The sequence below is a fragment of the Tachypleus tridentatus genome, chromosome 13 (genome assembly GCF_004210375.1).
Source record: "Tachypleus tridentatus isolate NWPU-2018 chromosome 13, ASM421037v1, whole genome shotgun sequence".
In the NCBI taxonomy this organism is placed as follows: domain Eukaryota; kingdom Metazoa; phylum Arthropoda; class Merostomata; order Xiphosura; family Limulidae; genus Tachypleus; species Tachypleus tridentatus.
In genome coordinates, this window is record NC_134837.1 from 141,869,325 (window position 1) to 141,891,712 (window position 22,388).

Sequence of the window (22,388 nt, forward strand, 5' to 3'; positions counted from 1 at the left end):
TACCTGCTGAGTCCACCTAGGGAAATGGAGCTCCTGATTTTAACGTTGTAAATTTGTAGACTTACCGCTGTACCAGCGTACTCAACAAAATACTTCTTGGTCCTATAAATAGATTTAATTAAAACTGACGTATTAGGAAGAAATGACTTCCAAAATAATATTATTCGAAAGGAAAACTTTTATTTTATGTTGTTTGCTAAATTTCGTAGTTAATAATTTTATCAGTAATATGTTTGACAAATTTGTATCTCCTTTGAATTTTCTTTTTTGAATTCCGAAGGCGTATTGAACTTACAGTTACAGCCTATTTTTTCTGTAGGTTTTAAACTGTTAATTTATTTGTGTTTTGTTTTCTTTATTTTTGCATTTTCCCAATACAATGAAAACGCGAAATCTTTGGTTACTATAAGTTTGAGACATGCGCTGAAATGAAAGTGAGGCTTGAGAAGGACTAGTAATAGAATGATACAGCTATTGTGTTGACCACGATGAATTTTAGGGTTATTTCATCAACCTATCAACATTGCTATTTTAAGATAAAATATTTTAGACATTTTTTAAGCTGTTGTCCGTCTTGATTAGCTGTTATAGTAGAATAATTTATAATTTAATATAAGGCATTGCTCATTTGGATCCTTTCACCATGCCTAAGGGAAAAAGAGGAAAATCAAAAACTGGTAAGCGTATAATATTAAGCCTAATATTGCTAGTAATTGTGGTTTGTAGTCTCATTACAACGTGCGTCACGAAAAACATACTTGTTCTACTTATAGTGCTACTAAGTATATTTTGTAGAGTAATCATATCATTAACTGTTAGTATAAGTCTATTATTATTTTTTTTAATTTTGCAGGAAACGCATTTCATGCAAATTCATAAATAATATACTATGAAAGTATTAAGTACAAAGAAAAAATGATTAGTGTCCGGAATTTTAGAAAAAGGAGGGAGGGGTCGTTTGCTTTTTATATTACTTCTTTAAAAACTTTGCAACTTTTTTTATGATTGATGCTTATTTTGAAAGGGTTTATTCCAAACAGAAGTCTTTGTTTAATTTTTTCACTAAAACATCTGTCATCTCGCTCATATAACATTGAGTATGTACATACTGTAAACCACAGTAGTGCTGATTTTCTTTTACAATTTCTGTGTGAAGAAGCTGTATTATCAGAGGAAATAGGTACTTATCATTTCTGCACTCTAGATGAATTACCTGTGTCATCCATGGGCACCAGAAATGCTAGAAATAAAGATATTGTGTTATTAAAACTGTTTGACTACACTCTGAATGATTGGCCACAAAAAGTAAACACTCCTGAGTTGCATCCATATTTTGATTGGAAACTAGAATTATCAGTAGAGCGAGGCAGTCCTATGGGTTTTTTATTTTGACTTTGTACCAAGAGTGATTGTTACATCAGCTGTATGATAGACGGCTGGATATGTGTTAAATGAAGGCCTTAATCAGATGTTGTCCTAATCTTGATAAGGATGTTGAGAACACTGTTTGTGCATGTATGGATTGTGTGTCTGTACAGAAAATCCTTGCCAAAGTTCCTGTGCAGTACTTGTTTTTCAATGTCTCTGCAGTGACTACACAGACTTTGAGAAAAGGAACTTCCGTATATTAGTGGATTCACACTCAAGATGATCAAAATTTTTACCCATGTCTTCTATAACACCTGAAGCCACAATCACAAAACTGTGGGTTATTTTCAGGCTAAGGATTACCCAAGAAAAGTGTCAGATAGCAGTCCACAGTTTACTTCTTCAGAGTCTTGTTACATTTCTACAGAGTAATGGAATCTAATATAAATGTATCACTCCTTATCATGCAGTCTCAAATAGTGAAACAGAATGAATGGTACAAGTGTTGAAGTAAGGAAATCCTATCAAATTAAAATTTGTCCTTAGAGCCCAAGTTAGTAAATATAAATTGTTTACCTATCATTGTAAATCTCACACTCTGACAAGATAGTTCCAACAAGTTATTTTTTTATTTATTTTCTGAAATAATAAATGCAACCATTATAAAATCACATTTAGGTTAAATTTTAATTTGCTTTTGGAGTTCCACAATACCTTAACTTTGTTAATATTGAATATTGCTGTCAGCTGTCAGTGCACATAAAGTTTTTCTACACACTGCATACTGTGTTAAATCCATGTTGTTATTGTTGTTTATTGTGGCAGTTTATGTTTGCATTAATAGTTGACCTTATACAATCTTGTCTAGTTTGTCTGTAATATAAATATCAGATGTCTGATAGCATAGTTACAGCCTTTTCATTTTTAATTTGGGTATACCAGTCTGTAATTCCATCAGAAGCCTGGTTCCAATACCAGGAAGCAACATTGTAATACAATTTAATGATACAGAAATCAAACTTGAAGCATTCACTGAAAGTGCATTCAGCAGACATGGAAACGAAAAGGGAGAATGTATTGTTTCAACAGTGAGTAGGATTTAGCAAATAGATAAAAAAAAAAAATCTGAATTCTTGGAACAAATGAAATATAGATGTAACCTATGATTTAACAGTATAAGGAATTACATTCCAAGCTGATATATTAAATATTGCTATCCATTACACACACACACACACACACACACACACAATACAAGACATTTCATGTATTATATGAGTCATTTCAAAACTGTACATATTAGATGGTTGCTTGTCAGTGTCTTTCCTCGTAATTTAACATTTAAAATTACTATAAACTTTCCATTTTTAGTAACGCTTACTTGACAGTTTGTATTTTTTTTGTGTTTATACTATATAAACATACTTTTAAATGTAAAAATTGGAGATGCACTTAATTTATTTAATATTATTAGGATATCGGACATCTGCTTTAAAGCTTGACTCAAGTGCATTACCAGAAAGTGAAGAAGAATCCAACTTTGATAATGCCAGTATCATCACTATTGTCTCAGAATCTCATTTTGATAGTGAGGATGGTACTTGTAAGTAGCCTTGGTGAAGGTTTGGTGTACATGTAAATTTGCTCAAAAATGTTTTAAGATTTTGTTGTCAGTTGAGTTTCTATTTTTTCTCCATGGTCATTTTTTGAAATATGATTTTGTAAGTTTTCTATGTATTTTTATGTTTATGAACAGTTTTATAATTAATAATCACAATAATGTAAAGTGATAAAGAAAAAAGACATTATTATAACTAAAAACATGTTAACAAGAAAGATAACATAGTGTCTAAGATTCATATCACCTGTTAATCTACTAGAGCAACTGAAAGATGCTAAATTTATAGGTATACATGTTTCTACCAAATGTGTAAATATATTTAAAATAACAGTAATCATAATAAAATAAGCCAAATAAATCATTATGCATATAACCATTGGAAAAGTACCCTAACTAAAGAAAGAGTATGGGTCTGTTTTTAAATTTTAATTAAGATGTGTACTGTATCTTTCAGTCATCACTGTAATGTTTTATTTTTTGATATACTTCTGGGGTCTCCATTATGATTGATGATTGTAAGTTCTATATACATGTGTAATTACTTAATTACCCCATTCATTATTTTACTCTTTGCATCTAGTCCTGGCTCTTTCTTGCTTATTATGTCTTTTTATCGTGCTTTATTTAAAAGTTTATTAACTTTCAATATACAAGGTTGGCCATTTTTACCAACCTATTAACCACCATATAACCATGAAATTATAAGTTGTATTTATTTTAATGTAGTATCTTCATTTAATTTGGCAAGCTTTTAATAAACATTACAAGTCTTTTTCATACAAAAAATAAATGTTTTGAAAATATTTTTACTAGAAATTTGTTTGCATTTATGGAATCTGAGTGCAAGGTAATCTGTATGTTAAGAATAAAAGTACATATTTTTTATTTTAAAGTTTTCAAATTTCTTTTGCATAAAACTAATACTTAAATGAATATCAGAATTTTTCCATAAAATCTTATGTTTTATCTGTTATTTTATCCAGGTGTAGATAAGGTTTGGTAATAGTGAATCTGTATTTTTATCATAGTTTTGAGATAAGGTGTTGTTGTTAGCTGGTTGTTCAGCTTTGATTTTAAATTTAAAAATAGGAGCACTTCCTTTTTCAGTAATGTCCATTCATCTGGTTCTAAGTCTGTTATTTTGAAGTATTTGATATTTGGCTTCTTGCTACAGTATTTGCTCAGCTGTAAATCCCAGAGTTGTTAGAAAGCCTGTTTTGCTCATGCTCCTTTACTCTGGTAGCCAGGGTTTGTGGCATTGACCCAATGTAGCCAGTCTTGTCTACTATATGGACATATGTACTGATACACTACCAGCAGTCTTTTCAAAGAAGGTATTTTGACCAGGAAGATGAAAGAATTGCATATTCATTTGTTCAGTTTGGAGATCACTCTTAGGCTGACTTGGGAAGAAGTTGATTGCAAAATGTCTGTGATTTTTCTTTTTAGTTTGATGTCATGGAAACAACTGAATGGTAACACCAAGGTGATATGATATTTGGGAATTTTGAAGTGGAATCTTGGGGTTGTAAACTTTATTAATATATTAAAAAAATATTTTTGTTGAGGAATGTTAGAGTGAAAGTATTTTTTTAAAATGATTAGATCACCAAAATGATTAGAAAATTACTACAGCATCTGGTATTTTTATGTACTATGAGTTAGAATGCTTATGAAATTAATTTGGAACGGTTTGGCATGAATGCACTAAAATTACAGTAAAGACCAGAAAATACTATTTGGTGGTAATATCTAGTTTGAACCTATTGATGAAGACCTTTAGATCTGAAAGGGGCAATTTGGATTCTTTTTGTTTAACTGTAAACTTGATATTCCTGTGTTTTGAATTTAAGTAATTTGAAAATGTTTTAACATGGCTCTGTTCTCTGAATACAATAAAGGTTTCATCAACATATCTGTTATTGACTGAAAGCTTAAATTCAGATGAACAGGACTGTAACTCATTAGTTTCATGATAAGACAAAAAATAAATTGGCTGATATGGTAGCAAACAGTGAGCCCAAGGCTACACATTCACCTTGGTTATGTATCCTGTTAGTAAATGTGAAATGAAATTCTTTAATTGTAATTTCAAGTAGTTTAATGAAATAAGTTTTAGTTAAGCTGTTAACTTCAGTTTCATCAGGGAATATTAAATCACTGTATAATTTAATTATTTCTTCAAGGGGATGTTAGAGTATAAAGACTCAATCAAAACTTGTGATGTATACAAATTTAATAAATTTCATTTTTTCTATCAAAATCAGAGAAATCAAATTGGTAAATGGAAGTAACAACTTATTCATGAAACTCACTAATTAATAACTGTTTCTGTTAGATGAAGTAGGTCAGTTTGTTAGGTATAATGGGTGTAATAAGTTGATTTTATTTGGAAGCATGGGACCAATATGTACTTTTAAAGAAGCTAACAGCAAAGATGTGTAGTTCTTTGTAGAGTTTGCAGGTTTAAGGAGAAGGTGGAGGTTATCTTAATCAAAGTAGAGGCAATAGATAAAAAGAAACATGAACTGTGGAAAATGCAGCAGAAATTCAAGAGGAGCTTAAGCTTTCATGTGAAAGGGTTAAATCGTCTAATAATGACTTTCACAAAGTTAGAAATAGTACTACTACAACTAAGATAGTGGACTTAATTGTAATGTGCCATTGTGAAAGAAACTTCAGCCCTTGGCATGTGCAGATAGGAACTACTGGAAGGGGAACAAAAACAAAAGGGACAGAGAAGGATATGAATGATTCACTTAAGGAGGTTATAGATAAAGATAATTCTTTGACAAGGCATGTGGGTAGGATAGTTTGTGGGGTAAATATGGAGAAAAGAATTATGCTTTCCAGGGTCATGGATGGAGGATATAATTGACAGAGCAAGAGATATAATAAAGGAGTCTAGCAGTGATGCAATTTTTGTTGTTAGTGAAGGAGCTAATGATGGAGAGAGGTCTTATAGATCACAAGAGGTAATTTTTTAAGTTCAAAGAGTTGATAAAGGCATTCAAAGAAATAGGCCATAACTTGTCAGAGATGCTGCTGAAAATTGATTGTGGAGATGAAATTATAAGTAGGTTAATGGGGCTGAATGATAGGCTTTGGTTATTATGTTAAGGATTGGCTGGTTAGACTTGTGGGATCAGGGAGAAGGGAGATTTTTGAAATGAATGGTTTACATTTAAATTTGATAGAGTCTGGGTTCTTTGCAGGGGTTGCTAACTCAGTTGCAAGGTTAGTTTTAATCTAAGACTAAGTGATGGTGCATACCAGGATGAATGGAGAAAAAAAGTAGAAAAACATTTAGCATAGGAAATTAGTATAGTAGTAGTACTAACGGTAGGCTTAGTTACTATTGCAATGCTAGAAGTATAAAAAAATAAAGGTTAACTTTACAGCACTGGTAGAAATTGTAGTCTTTGATATAATGAGAGTAACTTAAAATGATTAAATATAAACAATTATGATTGCAGAAATTTCTTTAAAATCCCTGGTTGTAGGTTATTTAATAGGGATAGAGTTATTAAAATAAAGTGGGTAGGAGTGATTTGATATGTAGAATGTGAGTTACATCCTGTTGAGGTTATCAAATATAATGGCAAGGAGATTGAATCCATTTGGGTTTCTGTTAGCAAATATAAATGAAAAATACATTTAGTGGGAATTTAACAGACCACTAAATAATTTTGATGAAATTAATGAGAAAATTTACATTGAGATTTCAGTTGTTAATGAGGTCATAATTGTGTGTGATTTTAATTTCAAGCATATATTGGGTTGAGGAATAATTCGTGAGCTTTTTTTCAAGTTAACAAAATATATTCATAAATGAAATGCTTTCGCAAAATATTTCATATCATTTGGTAGATAATTTTTTGCTCTAATAGATGGTGTTTGATTTTCATATGTCTTTAATTTTTGCTTTCATTTTCAGCTCATTAAATGGAATGTCAAGTGGACAAAATCGAGCATTTTCGACACCATCTGCTTTTCGCATTTAATTTCTTGCAATTTCGTTTAAAACGATGCATACTATATACCTAAGTATTACATGAAATAAAGTATCATAATAAATGTTTTGGGTGTAATGTGTTCATGCATTGAAGTATTGTATAGTCTTGCATGTAATGCTTGAATGAAATTATTTAAAAAACGCTCAGGAATTATTCCTCAATCTAATAGATTGTGAAATGTTATTGTAGTCATTCTAGAAAAATAACAGGGAACTTAGATTTAGTTTCTTATTTTTTATGGTGTTTACAAGGTCTGTCAAATCGATCAACCCCATATAGAGTTATGGCAGGGAAAATAACAGGTAAAATGTTAAGTTTTTTAAAGAAACTATTTGATAGTTATTTAGGAGGTTATAAAATTTTTGCAAATGAAATTTGGCAATTTTCAGATGGAGAAAAGTATTTTTGAATCTTAAAATGAAAAATACTTTGTTGGATAGTCAAACATTCTAAAAGAAAACATTCATGAAAAAATGTTTAATTTTAAAAAATATTTATTTAATTAAAAACCCTAATTTTGTGTATGAAAGCTTTGTAACATTTGCTGATAATTTTTGAAGTTTTCTTATGTTATACTTAGATTGTCAAATGTTATAGTAACTTTGGTGGTATGGGCATGCAGACTCATAGTCAAAGAGTTAACTATTACAATGTTCTTCAAACCACAGTAATAAAAGGCAAAAGAAATAAAATGTTCTAGAGGGTTCTACCAGACAGTTGCCTTCCATCTGGTCATAAGTGACATTAGCAGGTAACTAGTGGTTTTGTCATAAAAATAACAAAGAACAACATGCTAAACAAGTTTGACAGTTGCAACCATATTTGAGACTCTAAAATCTTGTACTTTCCCACCCTAAAAATGTAAAACTTTTAGTTAAAAATAATTTATAAGGTTAAAATTTGGTGGATCACAGGTGGCCAACTATGTAGCTTTGAACAGTCATGTGAATATACCAAGTGCTTTGACAGTTGAAATAAGTAAAAAAGAGTGATAATCAGACACACTACTTATGATTGATTCAGTCATGATTTTGAGTAATTGATTATTTTAGCCACCACTAATGATGCACATAAGTAATAGACTAAATCACTTAGCTCTAGTGCTGACCTTTGCTCATTGGAAAATGCTGAGTTTTAAATAGTATATTAGTTGAAGTAATTAATAACATGAATTTCAGTTAATTGGTTTTTCTCATAGCATTAATTAGTTTAATCTTACTTAATTTTGATTAATTGGTTAATTTGTGTGACACTAATAGATCTAATGGTTAATAAGTTAAATTGCTTTATTCTAGTGCTAACCTTTTCTAATTAACACTGGATATGTTTGGTCAAAGTGCTCATGTCACAATATTTTTTTTTTATTACAGTTACATTCAAAATTTAATTGAATTATTAAACTGAATTATAAATTACATTATGGTCCCAAGTTCACTAACATACAGTGATAATTCAGTTATATTAGTTTAGTTTTAATTTTAATAGGAAATATTTACATAGTAATATGACTTTGGTGGTGCTTTTCACTTGAGCAATAAAAGTTGATAATTTAGCTTAAGGGCTTGGTGTGCCAAGATGCAGATTTAAAATCTTTCATGAAAGTAACTTGTAAGTTTGTCAGAAAGCCAGATTAATTATTATAATTTTAGGACATCCTATTGCATTTGATATTTCTTTGGTCTAAAATGCATGTATGAAACCCACATTATTTTTTAACAAGCAGCTTAGAAAAAAATGAAAAATAGGTTTACTGTACTACACATCCATGTCCAAAAGGCATCAAGATTAAAATAAATTTTCTTGTTTTTGTGTTTTTGTATATTTTATATTGTCAGATATATATTTATCTAGACTTCAGTCTCTCATTACTGATTCAGATATCTCTTTTCTATACTTATTGCATTAAATGAGCCAGTTATTCGTGTTTTACTTTTTACTATTTAGTGGTAAGTAAGCAAACAACCTCAGTAATAATCAGATTAATATTGATTCAGTTAATATGGTTACAATCCTTTAATCTTAGATGATTAGTACTAGGGGTCAATGTATATACAAAAGACTCATCCAAAATCTAGAGGTAGGTTTTGTATCTATTATGCTAGTAATAGTAAACATCCTTTGTGGAAGCAGTGAAACATTTTGATCCTACTGTGTTGTTATAGCATTTTGCTTCTTATATGTACCAAATACTACAGTGTTATATGATCTCAAGGTACAAAATAAAGAAATAAGCCTTTGAGGTCATTTAGGGCACTGAAGAGTCAACTTTTAGTTCCCTAATGCTATTATGCATAGCAATGATGTAATTTAAAAATTTTGGAAGTATTTTAAGTTTTTTGCTTGAAAATGGCACTTCAAAGTTTTTGTAGTTGCATCATATCTTGTCAAAAGGTAAACCAGGAATAACCTGATTAAGATATATTGATTTGTGTAATAAACTTCTCAGTAGATGAGAATTTATAATCAATTTGGTGACTTCATGCAATCTACTTGAAGTTAAATATTGTTTGGCAAAATTAGCAACAAGAAATAAAGTGGTTAATCAGGGCTTTTATGTTTAGGACCTCTTGCCAACCTACTCCCATGATAATGTGATATCCCCATGTGATGCTCTCTGAATATTCCTCACAAAAGTTTTCTGAATTTTGATTGATCATTTTTCAGATGTAGTTATTCTGTAGTAGATAGTAACTTAGCATATTTATGTGTAGTGACATAATGTGGTATTCAGAGTTATCAGTATAAATAGCACAGTATGTGGCCGGCATGGCCAAGCACTTTAAGGTGTGTGACTCATAATCTGAGGGTCGCTGGTTTGCATCCTTGTCGCACCAAACATGCTCGCCCTTTCAGTTGTGGGGGCGTTATAATGTGACGGTCAATCCCACTATTCATTGGTAAAAGAGTAGCCCAAGAGTTGGCAGTGGGTGGTGATGACTAGCTGCCTTCCCTCTAGTCTTACACTGCTAAATTAGGGACGGCTAGCACAGATAGCCCTCAAGTAGCTTTGTGCGAAATTCAAAAAACAAACAAACAAACAAGCACAGTGCATGTATGCATGATACTGAAGAGGAAATTTAATTTTTCCTGATATTTTGGAAAATTAATCATAAGGAAAATGAAAAGTTTGAGACATAATTTAGTCTCTTTCTGTTGGTAATAATATCTAATTGCAATGGATTTTTGTAGCCCACATTTTGCTTATTATATTTATGATATTGATGTAAGATAATTTTTCAAATCTGTAAACAGTTGTAAAATGTATTACTTCTTTTAGTACAGTAGAGAGTTGTATTAACTGTGTAAAGAAGAGCAATAATTTACCTCATTAACATATAAAATGCTAGCAATTAAAAATTGAGGTACTAATCTCACATGATAATCCTAAATAATAGTGTAAAGTGACATGATTTCAACTACCACAACGTAACCAATTTAAGTAAGCCAGAAGAAACAACACAGTAATAGTTTTGAAATAAGTTAGTTGTTTTAAACCAGGGAATCAATTATTAAATATAAGTATAGAAATTACTGAAATACATTAATTGTAATTACTGTTACACAATGGTTTACACATTTAATATAAAACGTAGGTTATGTTTTCTGTGCACTAAAGATTTAATATACAAAATTATGTTTTGTTGCTTGTAGGCAAAGAATACATATATTTGTAGAAGAATCAATAACAAAGTAAAGTATGTTTAATTGGTTTTACAAAACATACCAGAATTAATGGCTTTCAAAGTTCCAATGCTACAAATGCATATGAATGTTACATAAAAATAAGCTATTTTATTTACACAAGGTGCATAATCTTTAAAAAGTTTTAGAGTTTAAAACTATTTCATGTCTTTTTTTTATGTTTTGCAATCCAGTAAGACAAATCATGTAACAGGTGTGTTGAATCTGTGTATCTGTTCATAGTCAATGTATAAAACATGTTATTTTTATGAGAAAAAATACAAAATTAAATGTTGGAATTCAGTTCTGATGCTGGTTTGTTCATTTTCTAATATTTGTTACACTGTTTGAGTAATAATCAAATTACACAGGCTTAATTGTAATATATTTTTTAAAAATTAAGATTTAAATTTTTATTGTAATTGAAAGGGGCAGATGAAGTGGAAGAAACAGCGTTATCTGATGATTTTGAAGAAAAGCTTAAAGAAGCTATTGATGGAACCTCACAGAAAAGGTTTGTAATGTATTCTTAGGAACAAAATGGCCTAGTAAATGTTGACTTTTGAACAGTAAGCTAATATAGTTTCTCTGTAGCTAAGGTAATGATATATGGGAATACAAATTTCTGTATAAAGTTCTGTATTACTTATTGATTAATAGTTTTAAGAAGTTATTTTTTCAATCTTTTGTATTATGTGTAGCTGTTTGTGAAAATGAAAATTACCAAAATTATAAGATATTCACAAGATGATAGAAAAGTCAGAAGTCACAGTGATTTTTTCTTTTTTAATACAAGTTTTGTCCTTTATATAATTTTTCTGAGACTTGTTTGTTTTTCACTATTCATTTTTAATTTTGTTACAATAATTTGGGATGTTATTAACCATGTAAGAATGTGTGGAAGGAAACCATGTTATGTGTGGGTTCCTGGATTGAGTTAGTGATGGGATGCAACATGTGTTAATTTAAGGCACTCCTGAATATATTATTATACTTCTTTGTTTACCAAGTTTTTTGAAACTAATTCAGTGGCTTATCATAAATGCATTGGAAGATTGATCTTATACCATTGGAATTTTTTGGGGGAGGGGCATGTCACACTCTTCAGTATTGTTTGCCACACTTTGAAACAGAGCGTACACGGTTCACAGTTTTATTGTAAGAGTGATATTGTGTCATAGTATTTGTGATGCAACTTATACACATACTAAAGAATACAGCTTGGAAAAGTCATGGTGTTGCAAAACTTGCATTCTGCAGTACCATGTTGGAAGAGAATAGTGTGAATTGTTGTGGCTGATTTCAATATTTTGTGCGTAGTTTATTGAATGAAGATGTCTTTTTGAGTTAGATGCACTGTATGAACAATCTGTTCCCAAACAAAAAAAAAGAAAATGCAACAATACAAGTCTTCTTGTATGACATCTATAAGATGTGTATGACAGGTATCTGTCAGTATTTCTGGTAAGATGTGTATGACAGGTATCTGTCAGTATTTCTGGTTTTTAATGTTTCACTTTTTAGTGTCTGGTTTGTTAGAGAGATTCTTAGGGAAATTTCAAGACTTGAAGTAATTTTAAGTTTAATAACAAAATTGAAATTCTGGATTTCACTGTCAGAAGTACTAAGAATTGTGGTATTTTTGTCATGCATTTATATATTCTTCTTAAATTTGTATTATATGTATGCTGTTTTTATATCTGATTATGGAAATTTTAATGTTCCTACATTACTCAAAATTTATTACAATTCAACCCAAACTACTGTAACAAGTGTGTGTTTACCTCCAGTAGTTTTGTCTGTTGTTAACATAAGATAGTATTTTAGTATGTGGGAGTGTTAAATTTACTTTCTGCAAATGTCTCATTCATTTTGGGATAAAGCAAGAGTTGGATAATATATAATAAATTACAAAATTAAAATATATCAGTGTTTTTATGAACTTAAAAGGTTTCTAACAATATCCACAAAAAATCACTTTAAAGTATGGCCATTTTATTTATTTTTTATCTGCTACTAGTCCAGAGCACTGTATTTTGGGATAACAGAATTCAGAATAAAAGTGCTGAAAATATTATTACTTTAAGACTAAAGTTTATGCAGGTCTGTATAATTATATAAAGATTTATTGAAATTAATGATTTTGTGAAAATTAATGATTTGCTGTTGGAAATATTCCAAACTTCATTATTAGCATTATCAGAATTTGCATGATAAAGACCATTGTCATCATACACAGTTATGAATTTCTTAATGGAAGTTTTACAAATAGTATAGAAATTCACATTTATTATTAGCCAGATGTATTGAATTACCTACTAATATTTAACTCTATATTTTGTTTAGTGAAACTGTGATCTACTGCTGTATTTTTATCAGAACTTGTGTGATAAAGACCTTTGTCATCTCCACATTTTTTTCATGGTCTAACTAACCTAAGCTATCTTGTCTAATTTTTACTTCTCATAGCTGCTATATAGTGTAAAAGAATTATTTTGACATAAAACAATTTGAATTTTTGTATTTTTGAAATTATTTTTGCATTGTAACTAAAAGATCAAAGAAAAAAAGTGAATTACCAAAGAAATATTAACCCTTTCACAAATGGGTTTGTGTATTTCACGTAACCCTGTAACTATGATGCAGTCATGAAGGTATATATACTATAATTCTGAAATCAATTTATGCATCGTCATGAAATTTGGCAAGCCTTCAGTCAACATATTGTAGATTTTAAAAAAAAAGTATTTTTATTCAAAATTTGTCTTTAAATATATGAAGTCAGTGTGTTAACTGCTCTGTGTACAAATTGATTTTCGTGTCAAAATTTAAAATACCATTTTTCATTTTCAAATGCTTAGATTTAACTTTTTTGTAATTTTATAAACCTCATAGATAAATGTCAAAAGTTTTTCTTTATTTTTTCAGGAAAACTTTGACTGGCTTCATAATCAAATTTTTTTTTTTTCTGGAATGACTGCAAGTTGCAACAGGAAATCACAATTTTATCCAAAATTGTTTAAAGCTCATAACAGTACACATTTATTTATACTTAATTTTATTGTTTTAATGACCTTGAACCATGTCTGATGAATAATTTTGTTACATAAGTTGGAAACCACTTGTACATGGAGATCGAAGTTAACATGTTGAATGACATAATGCATGTGCTACTCACAAGCATACCTCATGAAGTTTTTTTTTTCATTATCTTCTCTAATCTAACCTGCTAAGGTTGTAATTTTTAAATCTATTTTATTTTTATAATAATAAGTAAATATACATGACAAACAAGGAGAATAGTACTTACCTGGGTCTGTGTTTTGTTGTTGCTGTTAACTGTTGATGAAACTTAAATGTACTTTTTAATACTAATTGCATTACTATACTGAATAATGCACCAGAAAAATATAGAATGATAACATAAGCAAACAATATCTTACAAGTTTCATAATTTTTCTGGCTTTCTAACTGTATGATTAAAGCTTTTAAAAATTTACCTAAGCTCATTGATGTGATTCCCATGAAGAAAACTTTCAACTTGAACAAGGTAATAGACAATTCTCTGTACAGAAAGCAACACAGTATAATGAATTGTTCAATGAAATAAAATTTAGCATATTTTTTTATTTATAAGATAGTATAAAATATCAAATGTAACTATTGACAAAATGTGAAAGAGGATGTGATGAATGAGTATGGTGAGTGGCTTTTATTTTCAAAGGCTGTGAAAATTGTGTTCTGCCTGAATAATATATTATAATGAGTAATTAACATTAAATTCTGTACATTTTGGAGGGGTGCTAAATAAATTAGAAAAGAGTGAGACCTAGAGAACATATGTCACAATTCTTTTACTAGGAGAGATTTCAAATTTTAAAAAAATTCCTTATAAAATAAGAATTTAAATTTATATAATGTTAATATTTGATTTATTAATTATGTTTTACAATGCTAAAATCAGGGGTTTGATTCCCCTCGGTGGGCTCAGGAGATGGCCGGATATGGTTTTGCTATAAGAAAACACATGAGCTGCCACGCACACACACACACACACACACACACACACACACACACACACATTTATACTTTCAACAACAATACTTGGTTACATCGCTTGTGACTAAGCAACATCACATAAAAGCCACTAGTGGAAGGTAATGTTGCCAGAATGCACTAGTTTTTCTGTATATTAAAAGTTGTTAATCTGACTTATGCAAATAATTATTCAATGAATATGCCACAAATTTATTTCATAATTAGTTTTAATTTTATATCTTCACAAATGAATTTACCCATGCTTGCTCATGTGAACTGCATTTTTCTGCATCTTTATTGGTCAAGCTTGATTTTGCAAAATGTTTATTTCTGTTGACTGTGAAATGTGAGGTTAGGGTGTACTATGAAGTGGTAGTGGTAGTATGTGTCCCATCAGTTTTTAATGGGCTATATTCTGGTACTATAGTAATTTGCACTGGATATTAATTTTATCGACATATGATGCTATGATAATTGGCTGTGTTTAAGTCTTATGTAGTGAAAAGTTGTCTCATATAGTTGTAAAACTGCTTTATTTGATGATTATTGTTTTCATTTGTATTACAACTAAAAGAACTGTAAGATAGTTACAGGGAGGATAGCCTAATCCAAGTCCCTTGCCAGATTCTCTTAACCGTAAAATAACAATTATCAAAATCATCATATTTATACTATATATATTTGGTTCTAAAAAATGATCAAAACATTTGAAAAGTAATTAATAGGGATAAAGTACTAAAGTAAAATATTTTCTCTCCAGTTGCCTCCTAGTGCTTGTGATTTGGAATTGGGAATGATATAATAATATTTCTACTGGACTCAGTTAACTATGCTGCAGTTGTTTTCACCACTGGTTGGAGTAAACTCTTCTAGCATGTAATTAACAGTAATTATCACATAATTATGTTTTGGCTATATCTGTTCATATTAAATATATTTGATAATTTTTTTTATCATAAATTGAATTTACCTAAATTAATGGCATTGCCTTGATTAGAGGAGTTTTAGTTCAAAGATTTTAATTAATCCTTTTACTTTTTGTTGTCATAGAAATCGCTTATCAAGAGCAAACTTAGTAAGCCCATTATTTTGAGAAATTGAGCAAAAAAGAGAAATTTAGAGTTTTGCATTAAAGAAATTTTAGTATATGTATATACATATGTATGTTACATATTTGATCTGTCATTTAGTTGTAGCAATTATTTATTAGAAAGACTGGAGGGTCACAGTGCACAAATCACAACTTTTCATTTAGAGTTATATCCAGTATTTAATAAAACTACTTTATTATCAATGTGTCAATAGGTATGGCATCAAAATATAATTTAAGTTGTTGTATTGTCTTACTTCAGATTTTTTAATTTCTGAAGAAAATATTTATGTAAAATTTCAATCTTCAGTTTAGATCTTTTTCTTCTATTCTTGTATTCCTTTCAATATCCAACTGAGTAGAAACACCCAATAGAAAAGCCAGAATATAAAATTTGAATGTCTAATCCATTTTGTTTTATCAATATATCGCAATATTAAACACACACACAACACTCACACACACACACACACACACACTTTGAGAATTTCTGTCTCCAGTTGTGCTCACATCTTTATAGCTCAGCTAGTAAGTAAGCTTAAGTTATAGTGGCTTTGGGACACTCTATTTTAATTCATGCTGTATATGTGTATATTTACACACACACACACACACACACACACACTAAATTGCATACTTGAAAACAATATTGTTTGAAAAGTAGTTTTATCAATATACAATCTATAGTATAAATAGACATAGCAAAGGTAAATTTTTGTTTATGTGGTTTTATTATTATGTATTTTAAACACAACTAACTAGAATGTGACAGTTAGAAACTGTTAGGGTATGTAATAAAATATATATAAAAAAATTAAGTTTGTGTGATCTTCACAGCTCAAGCACTTTATGTGGTGTGAGGTCAAATGGTGTGACATCATGCCACTTGTTTACCTCAAGTTCTCTTTCTAAACTACAATTGCTCTTTGGTACTGAGAGAGGGTTCATTTACAAAAAATAAAACAAAATTAAATGAAACTCAATGTGAAAAGGTTAAAAGCTGTTATGATAAATAATTGTAATTGGCTGTTACCATATGAAGTTATTACAGATATAAAAAAAGATATTTTGATTTGGTTTTATATTTTTAGCTTTTTATTTCAACATACATAAATAGCTTTGCTACATTTATTATTAGGGCAGAGAGGATAAGAGATAGTTATTCTAGAGGTTATGCAAATGAAATATGAAAACTTTAGGATGAAAAGAAGTATTTCTTTTTATTCTCAGCATGAAAATCAACATTCTGTCAGAGTGATTCAGTAAAAATGCTTTGAACAATCTATTTTGTGTTCTAGATTTTTAATTTTTACTTAATAAAGCATGCTAGATTATGTAAATAAACACTTAGTGTATTCAGAGTTGTATATCCATAAGTTAATGATTTAATTTTTTTTAAAATAATTTAAGTGGTATCATCTATAGTAGTTTAATTGAACTCTTAAACTATATTGTTACTACTTGTAATTTATGCACCATTAAATTCTTACATGTAACATGCAGTGTGAAATTGGCTTGTGTTATCTGTATAATGATAATGTTTGGCAATTTATTTTATTACATTTAGTCTGTTTCTTAGGTAATCTATCAATTTTTTCGGACTGTTTTGTATTTTGAATTTTGTTTTACTATTTCAATGTTCTTATAATTTTTGATGTGCTTACCTATACTTGGCTCATGTTGTTGGTTGGACATAGTAACTTAAATTGAAAGTTGTGTTTCATATAAAGCTAGCTTAGAATGCATAACTCACTGCAATTTTAAATGTTAAATATATTAATAGTATTCATATTTGTGTAGAAATGTTTTAACATGGTGGCTTCCACATGATCTACTGGTGGGTGGTAACAGTTTTCCAGTAAGACCCATACAATCCACTGGTAAATTGTGCTTTATTTTCTTTTTAAAAGGCCACTTGTTGGTTGGGACAAAAGAGCTAGATATAAACTATTGTAAAAATAGTAATTGTAAAATGACAAGTGGGATCCTGGAAAGTATTGGCAAAATAGGCTTGGGAGCCAATGTGTTAAATTCATTTTCTAAACTTGAAAATGCTTTTCATACTGTACATGTCAGAAGAGAAAAATTTTACTAAGTATTTATAATGAGCCCAAGGTTTTTAAAATTTAAACAGTTGCCTAAAAGGAAGTAAAACACATCGTTTTTATCACGTGTAGTGCAAAAGGCCGACAGATCTGTCTTGAACTTGTCAGAAAGTCCTTAACATCAAGATATATGTATGATTTTATCATTGAAAGGTAAGTAAAATCACAGATTTATAGATATGGTGATGTTACTTGGTTATGTGTTTTTATTTTCAAATGTGCATTAAAGAAGCACAACAGACTTCTAATATTTTCTTTGTTCTTTAAAGGAATGTAACTGAAAAGATGTTAGTAACAGACATGGTAGGCTTCATCATTGTGGCATTAAACACATAAGGAATTGATTCTTATTGTTATAGATAATACTTAAAATGGTGTGTTGTTTTTCAAAATATTTGTTTAAGAACACTGGTTCTCATAATTTATTAAGAAAATATCATTGAAGTTGTGCAATAAAATACTGTTGCATTGTTACTAAACGGATGCTTTTATTCTCATAAAATCAGATTTAATTCACATAAAAGTCTATGACTGAAACTTTTAATACTGTTAACCAGCCAGTGAGAAAATAGAAGTAAATATTTTTTTTTTAATAATTTAATAATTCAACTTAATTTCCTTACATCTTGCAAAAATTTGACTAGGAAGCAGAAAAGAAGTAATATGTTGTTCTGTCTTCTTTTTATATATAGTTTTTGTCCATAGACTTTAGTAACAAATATCTTAACTCGTAAGTTATGAAATAAATTAAAGTTCATGTGATAATTTTTAAGAAGATGACAATCACTGATATGCTAGAAAGAAGCTTAAAGAAAGGAAAAGGAGAAGAGCAGGGAACAGCAGCCATTTTAGCAGCTCTAGTGTGTATACATCTTGGTGTAGGAGATGACAGTGAAGCGTTGTTTCATGAACTGGGTCCTATATTTTCACAGATTGTGGCTGACCGTACTGCTTCACCTGTTGCAAGAGATAAGGTTGGTCACAAAATGCTGTACAACATTAATTCCTTATTTACACTGAGACTAAATTTGTCTCAGAAATATTCTATATCTGTAGGAGAAGGTATTTAAAGAGTCAATAAATAATATTAGTAATAAAATCCTGCATTAAAATAATTTTGTTTGATTTTAAATAAATGCTAATTAGTAAATTCAAAACATGAAAAAATTTGTGTTAGCTCTACTACAATGGAGCTACTAGGTGAACATTGAGAGCTTGCAGAAGCTTTTGTAATTTTTGTTGTGGATTAGAAATTAAAGTTTTCTGTTTTTTTAAAAAAACTTGTAAACACATTTTCTGCAATCAAAGCTGTTTGCTTTTAACTTGACCCTACAGGCAGGAGTCAGAGGCCATGTTATCATATGTGTTGACTCCCATTCAAAAGTTTATCGAACTGCTGTTTTATAAATGCATGTCAGGAAGTTTGGTATCAACTTTTAGTATTATACATAAATTAATTTTTTAGTTTAAAAGTAAATATTCAAACAAAATTTTAAATATCGATTTTTGTGTGTCAGGTTATATATTGAATGTAGCATTGGTCAAATTAGTTGTTTATGACATTCAAGTACAAAGTCTACAGTTTCTTAGGAATTACATACACAAATTACTGATATTGACAAGCTAGAATATAAATATACTATCTTTTCTGTTTTCTGAGATATATTAATTGAGGATGTACCCTCCTCTACAAATTGTGAAAATACTTGCTCATGTATATTTAATTTGCCCTGTGACATGTATAACCAATTGAAAGCTCAGATTGTCCACTAGTGAATATTTTTGCCTGTGTAAAGTATTTACCTGTTAAACTTTTTCTTTTCTTGTTAGATTGCAGATGATAAGGTAAGACATTAGTAAGCTCAAAATTTCTTATTTTTTTGGTCCAAATACAGTGGAATTATAGTCAATTTTTGTGGTATTCATTTAGTAATTTATGATTTTTGATTATTTCAAAGTGTATAAATAAAGCCTAAAAAAATGCAAAATTTGATAAGGCTTTGCATCTTAAGGCAAGCAGCAAAGTATAAAACTGGAAGAGATAACTGTTTGCTTTACTTCTTTATTTACTGTTGTGTGTTTGAAGAAAAATAGTAAATTGTTTGTAAATAGTCATATATTGTAATGTAACTAATATGTGACTGTATGATACAAACTACTAGCTCAATAAACACAGCTGAGAAAGATCTGTTTTGTATTATTGGACACAGTAATATAAATGCACTCATGCCCATGTCATTGCATCTTTTGTATTGTGAACTGGGCACAACTGATAGGATAATATAATAAATATAATAATGAGACATAATAGTGAAAATAACATAAAATATAGTTTTTTTCTTAAATGTTTAATAATTATTTGGGGTTATAAAGAGTTTGTGAAACTTAAATTTTATAATGCATCAAATAATTTTTAATTTTAAAATCAAAAATACTTTACATATTGGCAAGTGAACCTTCTAAATGAAAAAAATGCATGAGAAAAACTTAAGACTTAACAACAAAAAATCACAGTTAATATTGTTTTGTTACAGAGCTAACAAAGAAAATCAAACCCCTCTTGCCACACTCACCTGTAACATCCTCTCTCATAATTTGTTACTAGTTTTCTTCTACATTTAATTATATATTACCTATGACCAATAGAAATTCAAGGTTTTCATGTAACTAATAACATTATATTCTGAATGGTTAAATGTCAGTTTCACTTGGAGTACCAGATTGTTCTAGTGGGAAAGTTAGCAACTAGATCAGATGAATTTGTAAGGACTTTTTATGCAGAGTTAAAAAGTCAGAAAAATTTGGAGAGGTGAGGGAATTTCTTTATTTTTTTTTTGTGTTGTTAGCCTATATTGTTTGGTATATTATTAAATTTAAAAAAAAATATGTACAATACTATGAATAGTATAAAAAATTAGGGTTAATTCTCTTCAACAGCTGTGAGCAAGAAAAGATCAGATGGTATTTTATTCCTTGTTTTCATGTTTATTCCTTGTATGATTAAAAACAATAAAAATATGTAGAAATAAGGATATTTTAAAGTTAAGATTTAATTAAGTAAAATAAATAGTGTTTCACAAGACATGCATGAGATCTGCTTGTACTAGTTATAGTAATTCATAGGTAATTTAATTCAAGGGTGTAATGTTAGCTGTGTGTGTCCAGAATAATTTACAACTTATAATGGTGTGGACATTATAGAGTTTGTTATTTTGATACAATTGTGAAATGTTAGTCACAATTCAGAGGACAGCAGAACAAAATTTAATTATAAATAGATATGTACTGTTACAAACTTAGAGCTACTTAGGATAAACAAATGTAGTTTCATGTTACAATTTAAAGTCATTCTAGAAAGAAAATAGGGGTAGTTTAGATTTATTTCAGTTTTCTCTTGTAGTTATGAGGTCAGTCAACTTGACTGAATTTTTTTTTTAGGTAGGATAGAGAAAGTAATTAACTATAAAGTTTTACTGAGAAAAAATGTTTGAAATGCATTTAGAAGGTCTTTGGGATTAAATAAAATTTGAGGTAAGGAAAATTATTTTTAATTTTAACATAATTAATTTACACATGGACTATTCAAAACAAATACATCAATGGAGAGTTCTTTATTTTATTTGACCAAAAAGACTTATCATATTAACTGAAAAACTGCCAAAGTTTTGTTAAGATATACACACTATACTGAAATTTAGAGATATTAAATCTAAAAAGACTTTAAACATATACGAAGAGGTAATGTGGTTGTTCATGTAGACTGAGCCCATATAGAGTTAAGGATCACCAGATGCAATAATATATAAATTAAATATGGTAAGGATTTGTTGACATTGATTGATAAATTATTTATAATTTTTACTTCAGCTTTAACTAAACTACAGATAACCATCAGCTAGTAGTCACTGTATAGTTTGCTAGTTGATTTGTGGTGAGAATGATCTTCCATGAATTGTATTTGTTTTATTACTGATACAGATTTTCTTTGGTCTTAAACTAGCATATATGCATACATACATACCAGCAAGTATGAATATTTGGTAAACACAATTTTTGTTTGAGTATCTTACTTGGAGCACAATATGATGCAGTATTTTTTTAAGCCATAAATGAAACAAAAATATCAGTATTTTACAGCTTTATGAAATGTATCTGCTTAAGTGTTATAAATGTTTAATAATATACAATTTTCTGCATTTTTATTTATTTTCTAGATTTAAACATTTGAAATTTTTATTATTTGAAATGTGTATCCATTTTGTATTAAAATGTTTTTTGGAAATTTATTTTTTTACCAAATTTATATAATAATTTGTGTGGTTCTTGCTTGTTGATACTTTAATTCTATTCATATAGATATACAGGATATTTAGAATTCAGTTGATAGGCAAACAATTCAGAAGTGAAGAGATGAAGAAAGTAATTGTTAGTGGTCTGGAAAAATGTATATTACAATATTGAGGTCACTT

The 22,388-nt window shown here is 29.2% G+C and overlaps 1 pseudogene across 1 annotated transcript in view; it reads left to right on the forward strand.

The window, feature by feature from the left end:
- Window positions 1–22,388, forward strand: part of LOC143237301 (interferon-related developmental regulator 2-like) — a 44,807-nt pseudogene continuing 22,419 nt past the window's right edge. The window contains exons 1-5 of the transcript XR_013019997.1: window positions 1–677; window positions 2,843–2,971; window positions 11,116–11,200; window positions 17,992–18,076; window positions 18,696–18,893. The product of XR_013019997.1 is annotated as an interferon-related developmental regulator 2-like (transcript). The remainder of the gene's footprint in view (window positions 678–2,842; window positions 2,972–11,115; window positions 11,201–17,991; window positions 18,077–18,695; window positions 18,894–22,388) is intronic.